The following is an 8,996-nucleotide window of genomic DNA, read 5'->3' as shown; positions in this document are numbered from 1 at the left end:
TTAGGGTTAGGGTTATGATAACCAAAACAGCTAGGGTTAAGCCTACAGTTGGAATAGGGTTAAAGTTAAAGCTGAAAGAGAGAGTATAGGGGGCACTTTCAATCAAACTTTTTGACAGGTGCCCTTTTTGACCCCTCCCCCACACCACGTGCCTCCTTTTCTGGAATGTGACCTTTGACCCCTCAGATCACCCTATCATGCTGTCTGTTAGTAATTATGTTTTCAATCATCTGTAATTACCCCTGCCATTCGTCATTCATGTTTTGGATATGAGGTAATTTAAACCATGGTGACACACCGCCCCGCCCATCCCTCCGCCCCTTCCTGCCCCATCCCCACCTCTTCCCATCCCGCCCCAGCCCCGCCCCATCATTATTCAGATTGTCCTGATTGGTCAAAAAAAAATTCCCGCCAAAAGTATTGACCAATAAGGTTGTTATTCCTATGGAGCAATCACAGCAAGCCTACGAGTGAAATGTGTATTTAAGAGTTAGGGGTTAGCGAGATGTGTGAAGGACCGAGAGAACGGAGCAATGGCTTGTGTTTCTGAGGTTGCTGAAAACCAAAGCTTCCCATACCGGGATTCGAACCCGGACCGTCTGGATGAAAGCCAGAAATCCTACGCGTTAGACCATATGGGAGGATCTGTAGAAGAAGAGCACGATGACGAGAATCTAAAAAGGTACCGAACAATGGAGAGCATTCCTGAACCAGTCGCTCAAGGATCAAGTCTGGCGTTTGTCAGATGGAACTTACTTCGGATATGTTTTTCTTAAGGATATATATAGCGTTGCTATGTACGTCGGAAAAACGGTTAGATACGATGATGCCTCAGCTCGTTTTACTTTGAACCATATAGACCATGGTTTAGCTTCAGAAGACACTGCTCTGTTTTTAATGCCTACGTCAATTACAGAAATACAGAATGCAGCCCATTTTTCAGGAGAACATGAATTTAATTTGGAAACCTCTGAATACAGGAAAGTCTAGGCGTTTTAATCTCGCGCTGGTTATGACAAGCCTCGGATGTAATGTAAGCCTCAGTGTCATTCAAGATTTAAAATGCTATGCAATTGAAAATGACCTGCACTCGCGCGATTTCCAGGTTGTTTTTAATTCAGAAGACTTCAAAAGAATGAATCGTGTCTACTTCGCAATAATTGACAGTTTGTTCTATATGAACAAATAGATTTTGTGATTATTGTCAAAACATACAAAACCAACATTAATTATATTCTTAAACATTAAACTTTTATACATTTTAATACTTTTTTAGCCTATACTTTTCTGTACTTTAGCTAAATTACCTCTCTTTCATGTGAGTTGAGATGGTTACCCCACTCCTTGAGGCTAAAGAGAGGTAAGTGGTTGCTGGTGGAGTTAAGGGGTGGGAGGGTGGTGGTAGGAAGCCGTTTCCTGAGAGTAAGATATGAATTAGTTAGATCAATCAGTGTATTGATGGGTAAAGGAACTAGTGAACTAGCCCATTGTTTGATTCTCACATGTTGCTTCATGTGCAACTGGTTATAAGGGATTCCAGACTCCCAACAGAGTATAGACTATTGATGATTCAATAGCCCTGGGGTAAATGCAGTTTCCTCAGTAAACCAATGTCTATTCATGAATGTTCTGATCAGATCACTAAAATTTAAAACAGAGCAGTGTCTTTTTGATGGTTTGAATCCTTTGTTAAAAAACTGATAATGAATACTATAACTCGACCGTCAATAACTTGAGCTGAATTTCTAATTGAAATAGCGATAACTTCATACCTTGAAGCGGATGCTTGATATGAATGAAACACACACACACACACACACACACACACACCACACACCTCCCGCTCTTTTCTGTGATGTCATAACCTGAGGTCTTCAATCAAAATCACTGTATAAAAAACCCGTTGGTAATCCACAATATACAACATTCTGGAGACAGCCCCGACGCTTGAAGACCTCAAACGCTTTGACGTTCCTCGATTTCAACCGCAATATGGACTTTGGTGAGAGAAAAAACTTTTAATATGAAATTATCACAATATATTACCTTTATTGAAATTACCTTTAAGTAGTTAAATGACTGTTTCTTATGGTTTAATAGGAATTTAATAGGAATCACTCATCTTTCAGCTTAATTAATGTGAGTAGTTAACATTGTTCTATGTATCCTATGCAAAACCAAATGTAAGTGATATTTAAGACTACTTTTCTACGTAATATGAAATATGTAGTATATACATTCATCTTTTATTTTAGGATCAGAATGTTTCATTGTTGAAACTGTGACAGACTGTGATGCTGTGACACTATATCATCCATTTCAAAGTAAGTTTTTATTAATTTTTGATTAAAAATAATTATTTAATTTCAAACGTGATGATTTGATTCCTTCAATATGAAACTCAAATGTTTATTTATATTTTCTATAGCTTTTCATCCGGAACCTAGTAACTACGGATTAACCATTCACAGTGAGTGAAACTTAATGAAATATGTAATATATGTAAATATTTAATTTAAAATATTCTAACTCATGTGATTTCTGTTCATTAGAAAACAGTTACAGCCCATCAGCGTCTGACAATCTACAATTTGATGATGTTAATTCTGGTAAGAAACTTATACACACAGGTTTACTCTTAGAGGGAATGGAGAAAAAAGTACAACATGTTTTCTCTTTTCCTTCCACAGTGACAAGTCAACAATCAAATGATTACCGACCAACTACACCTAGTGAGTCAAATTTTGAAATAATGTAATAATTATCCTTTGTTAAATAACATGCGCTAATTGAAATCTTTTTTTCGATAGGAAACAGTCCTGCATTGTCTGATCACCCAAATTTCTCCGGTGAGAAACACACATACAGAAACACACACACACACACTCCACCCATAGCCCCACCCTGGGGGCCCATGGCTCCTGTTCTTCAATAGTCCCACACACACACACACACACACACACACACACACACAGCAATAATAATTCTAATTTTTTTTTTTTTTTTTTTTTTGTATTACAGATCTCCAACAGCAAGAAGGATGCGAACTGGACGACCTGTACGACTTTCGATATCTGAAAAGGGCCGTGGAGATTTCGCTACGGAGGCTGGAACGTGCAGCTGCAAGCAGATCACGGGAGGATTATAGGTCGGCTATACCTTTGTTTACAGAACGTGTATTGCTCTTGGTTAGACATTGTGTTGATGATATAGATAAGAATGTCACAGAAACGCCCCGGTTGTGATTCTTTGTTAAATAAGAATAAAAAATCCAACAACTCGCCTTATTCAAATGAAACAAACAATAACCCACATTCATTAATCAGTGAACCAAGTACCTCAAACCTACAAACAAATCATGTAGAACACAACACAGCTCTGAACCCTTTTCTGATTAATGGTAGTAATGAAATGTTGACTTCTAATAATGAACACAGCTCTGAAATTGTATCTAATCTAGAAAATACATCAGAAACACCATACAATTTGTTTTCGGGATTAAGCGAATGCTTAACCAACATACAAAATGCATTAATAGAACACAACCCAACTCTGAACCCTTTTCTGTTAGAAATGGTAAATGAGATTAATGAGGTTAACGAAAGATTGGGGTCTATTGATGAACACAGGGATCATGAATTAGCTTCTAATCTTGAAAATATGTCAGAAAATCTATCCATCATTCAAACCGCTCTAACGCAGCACAACACATGCACAGCTCTGAACCCTTTTCTAATGGAAATGATAAATGAGATGAATGAAAGCATGACAGAACCACAACCTTGTGTCGCCACTGTACCATCCCCTATAAATGATTCGTTTGAAACAGCTCAGGAATTATTACAACAACTAAACCTGAGTCTCTTGAGATTAAATGAAATTCTTGCAAACATGGGTCAGGATTCACACATTTTACCAAGTAGTCCTGTTAACGAGAATGTTTCAAATAGCCCTTCTCCATCTACTGATGAAATGGAGGATATCCATACACCCAACAGCTGTAATGAGCAACAGCCGGAAATACATCAGATGCCTAGTGTGAGTGAGGGAGAGCAAATGGGATTTGGGAGAGATGATCAACCCGGACATGTTTTAGATCCAAACATAGTTATAAATCGTATAGACAACTTCAATACAACAGAAATTAGACGGAGGATAAACTTTTCCTCATTAGGAAACGTTGATTCATTTGGGGATTTTTACAACTATGTGTTGGAGGTTTTAAACCGCATGCTTGAAGTTGGGAACGATAAAGTAGGCCCACGTGACGTAGTTCATGTTGAAATACAAGGCGAATCTCTCAATGTTTCATCGCGTGTTGAGGTAATCAACGGTAACATAGAACTCGATTCGATTCTGACCATGATAGAAAAATCGATACAGAGTAGGTTTGAAATACTTTCTGACGAAACTATAGAACTGGTGATTCGAATTGTACATGCACCACATGGTGGTGCACGCAATAGTATGTCCAAGATGTTCAATTCTGACGTTGTACAACAAAAAATTAGACATCTTTACGTTTTTGATAACCGTGACAACCTTTGTTTTGCTTTATGCGTTTCCAAATTGCTGAATCCGGAACAAAGTGATTATCAAATAGAACAAAACGCGAGACAATTACAATCTGATGTAGGATTATCTGTAAATGATACGGTTAGCTTTGCAGACATTACACGATTTGAGCAAAAGTTGAATTGCAAAATTGTAGTGTTGTTCCGAACCACCAAGGTCAAAAAAGGGTATTCTTTTTTTCAGACTACAAAAACACCCCACAGCAAAACCTTGTTTCTGTTTTTGCACGAGAATCATTATTATGGAGTGAAAAACCTCAAAGCTGTACTAGGTACAACGTACGTATGTTCTTACTGTTATGCAGGATTTAACGATAAGAAACATCATAAATGTGATTACCACTGCAACGTGTGTCTCGACAGCGAATGTCCCAAACGTGCTAAGCAAACTGTACAGTGCAAAGACTGTCTGAGGATCTGTAGATCCCAGTATTGTTTTCAAAAGCATAAATCTCAGAATGGTACGGATGAATCTTTGTGTAAAACTAGGTTCTACTGTACCGGGTGCAACACATTGCAGGATCGTGGTTCAAAAAAACACGTGTCATAAAACCCTGTGTAGACACTGCAGCGCTAAAATTGAGTCTAACTTTGATCATCAATGTTTTATGGAACCTTTAAAACGAGAACAGTCGGATGAAAAGTACATCTTTTATGATTTTGAATCTAATCAGGAGACGAGGTACCACGTAGCAAACTATATATGTTGCATTGATTTTAAAGGTAATGTTTGGTCTGCTGAAGGTACCGATTGTGTTTCCGCATTTTTCAAAAAGTTTCGGAGGAACAAATACAAAGGTTATACTTTTATAGCCCACAACGCTAGAGGGTACGATTCCTACATACTGTTGAACCGTTTAGTCGTAGAAGGTGTTACGCCTTGCCTCATAACACAAGGCGGTAAAATCTTGTGCTTTGAAGATAAAAAGTTTGATCAGAGATACATCGACAGTCTCTCGTTTCTGCCCATGAAACTTAGCACAATTCCCAAGGCTATGGGATTCACGGCTGAAAAAAAGGGGTATTTTCCGCATTTCTGGAATACCCAAAAAAATCAAAACTATGTAGGTCCATATCCGCATCCCGAGTTTTACGGTGTAGATAGCATGAGGTCAAAAGAGAGAGACGAATTTTTTGAGTGGTACAAAACACTCGACGGAAAGGTCTTTGACTTTAAGCAAGAGTTGGTTGCTTATTGTCAAAATGATGTTCTCATACTCAGAATGGGGTGCATGGCTTTCAGGAATGAGATACTGAGTAGCACGGGTGTAGATCCGTTCAAGTGCATCACCATAGCTGGCGTATGTTTGAAAATCTTTAGAACCAACTTCCTGCCTGAGAACATGTTAACCATTCCGCCTCTGGACAATTACATCAATAGGCAGAAATCATTCTCCACACCCGCAATACAATGGCTTGAATACATCTCTGGCAGAGACAATATACCCATTCAGCATGCCCTTAATGAAGGCGAGGTAAAGATTGGCAACTACTTTGTAGACAGTTACTTTGAAGATGGTGGTGTCTGTGGAAGATTATAAAATAACAAGATTAGCTTACAATAATCATGATAGCCAAAATCTTAACCTATGATTTCTTAAACTATGATTAAAACACATATTTGCCTTAACTATGATTAAAACACATTGTAGTGGATTAACCAGAGGATTTCTTCATTGCTTGGACACAAACACACACTACCCCCACTTTACGGCCTATAAGGAAACTTCGAACCCAGAACACTCTAAAAAAACCTTGGAGTAATTTTTTTTTTCAAACAACCTTAAATTTCAAAATGACATTTACTGACTATTTCTTCACTCAGCCTCGCTCGAGAGCCCTAAATGCGAGTTTAGGGTAAAATTCTGTTTACATTCCTCCAAGTCATAAACCTCGGAGTTAATGTAAACATTTGGAACATTTGCAACACCATCACTAGGACGGGACTGCGGACTTAAGAGAGAGTCAAAACTTAATTAATGCCTTGGAAATTGTTAATTCACCAAATGTTGTACCAATTTAGGGGTTTGTGCCTAGTTATTTCTGCAATCACTTAGAAATAAGATTAATGAAATTAAGAGAAATGTTCTAAGCTTGGGATTCCATTTTCAACATTGCAGGCTCAAATTCTGTGGGGTGCAGAAAGAACTCCTTCCCCCACCATCGTAAATTCCGATGCCAGCCGCTTATCTAAACACAGCAGAGGGAAGAGGAATTTCTCACTGAGAAGATTTTGCTTAAAATACATATATATTGACTATATAAAAAAGGTGTTTTATAGAATGTTTACTAGATAATGGTATATGTGTCTGGTATATGGTATATGTGTTTGGATGTGTCCTGATTAAATTCTCCTACACATTCAAGTCTGAATCAACAAGGTTTAACTAGCATTTGATAATTTAGCTTTATTTGGTTATCAGTGGTTTAACCATGTATTATCTTTTAAGTGATTTAATTGGGTTTAAATAATAACATGACTCTTGATCTCTTTCTGACAGAGTACCATCCATCATTGTATTCCTAAGATTATCTTGAGTATTACAAAACTGTTTGTGGGCAAAATATATATATATTACATTTATTGTGATTCAATTGTAAGATTGTTGTTTCCTGAATTTATCCTCACAAACTGATATGCTGAAAAATGTATTTTGATCCACTGTTTAATTGAGTTTTCTTTTGGTTTGATCTATTAGAAAAATGCTGAAGCATGCTGACCATGTGAGCGAGGGGGGGTTTATGGCCCTTTGTGAATAAGATCTTCCCTGCCAAAGTTTGAAATTGCTCCTAGACCAATCAAAACACAGACATTTGGGCCACAGGGCCAATCATAGCTCGAAGGCCAAACAGGCCACAGAGTCTAATAGTTAAACTGGGCAGACACAGTTTAGAGGTTTCCAGTTTAGAGTTTCCAGTTGAGTTTTGGGAGTTCAGGTCAGAGCAGTTGGAGGAGAAGCAGTGGGAGAAGGAGTTGGAGAAGATGAGTTGAGGAAAACAGTTAGAGGAGAGAGGTTAGGGAGCCCAGAGATGGAGAAAGGATAGACTGTTAGTTTAGTCATCTTAAGTTAGTTTTCTTAGACTAGTGCATTTAATCTTCTTCAAGTATATTAATATTAGCTATCCTAGTTAAAATATCTAAGGTTATTTTACAATCTACGAAGCCAAGCATTATTCCATCTAAGTTTAGCTAAAGTACAGCTGAAAAAGAGATCCGCCAGATCCAACCCAGAAATCTGCGGTCCGGAGGCCACCAGCAAGCCACCTGAGAGCGAAGGGATTTCCCTGTGGGTTCTAATGGGGCTCCGTGCTGACACAGGAAGTCAAACCACCCTGCAGACAGGCTCACGTGATCCTTTTTCGGGGTGAAGCAGCAGACGACCAACACAGACGGACGTCACCGAGGCCCATTTCAACACCTCAGAGTAAGGCAGAGCTGGGTTTTAATCTTTCGGCAGATGGTGTCTGTTGGTCATGGTTTGGTCGGGTCTTTAATAGAGCGTCTTTAGTATAGATGACTCATTTTGAGTGTCTTGGGTGGAAATAAGAATTGGTTTCGTAGACTCAAAATGCCTTCCTCGTTGTACTGGTAAACATCTTGAGGTTACAGAGGCTAGCAGACTAAAAGAGTTCCTCTTTTACTCCTACACTCTAGGGACAGGTCAACCAGGGGAGAGCCGTATAGAAACCAGTGAATGAAGTACATTGTGTAACCTTGCATTAGAAGATTGAGTCTACAAAATTATGCATACAGCTTCAAGCTTTATTACAGGTATTATAACTAACTAATCTTACTGTAGATGTAGCAGAACTATTATCAATAAGAGAGTACGAACTGAACTGCTGTAATTGCAGGAAAATATGATCTGAGAGGAAGTGTGTCTTGTTGAACTCAAGACATGCCATAAACGGGAAATGATTCTCCCTTGTCACCTTGGCAAGGGAAGTTGACCACCTACGATTTCTCAGAAGCAAAGGTCAAGACAGCTTTCGGGTTCCTAAAGAAAGTCTGGAAAACTGAAGTATACCATATTTGGAAAGATAAGCATAAAAATGAGAAGCCACCTAGCAACTAGGTACGTCACAAAAGGGTATACGTCACAAAAGGGTATAAAGGATGGAGTCAGAAAGGCCGAGGTTCAGAAGAACTAGGATGCATGCCTGTAATGTTCTTCCCAGATCTGAAATGTTCTTCCCAGATCTGAAATAAATCATACTTGTTCACTCTCAATCTCCGTGTCGTCTGAATCCTTGGATCAACGAACATGCAACACAAAAAGCTAAGACAGCTTTTTCTACATGTCCGAAAAGCTTTTGAGTTTCTCGGATGTTTTTATCACGGATGTGACAAATGCTTCCCTTCAAACCTGACTCATCCTCTAAGTAAGACTTACCAAACCTTTGGTGAAATTTTGCAGCAGT

At 38.6% G+C, this 8,996-nt stretch overlaps 1 long non-coding RNA gene and 1 other non-coding gene across 2 annotated transcripts; one reads left to right on the top strand and one right to left on the bottom strand.

Annotated features, from left to right (window-relative positions):
- Nucleotides 1-569: 569 nt before the first annotated feature.
- trnae-uuc (transfer RNA glutamic acid (anticodon UUC)) lies at nt 570-641 on the bottom strand. Its single transcript has one exon. It is a non-coding gene; the product is annotated as a tRNA-Glu (tRNA).
- Nucleotides 642-2,311: 1,670 nt separating this feature from the next.
- LOC111192024 (uncharacterized) lies at nt 2,312-2,849 on the top strand. Its single transcript, XR_007435748.1, has 4 exons — nt 2,312-2,470; nt 2,553-2,609; nt 2,691-2,732; nt 2,811-2,849. It is a non-coding gene; the product is annotated as an uncharacterized LOC111192024 (long non-coding RNA).
- Nucleotides 2,850-8,996: the final 6,147 nt, after the last annotated feature.

The sequence above is a fragment of the Astyanax mexicanus genome, unplaced genomic scaffold, assembly GCF_023375975.1.
Source record: "Astyanax mexicanus isolate ESR-SI-001 unplaced genomic scaffold, AstMex3_surface scaffold_47, whole genome shotgun sequence".
Lineage (NCBI taxonomy): Eukaryota > Metazoa > Chordata > Actinopteri > Characiformes > Acestrorhamphidae > Astyanax > Astyanax mexicanus.
Note: the sequence above shows the minus strand (reverse complement) of the source record. Positions and strands in the feature narration are given on the sequence as shown.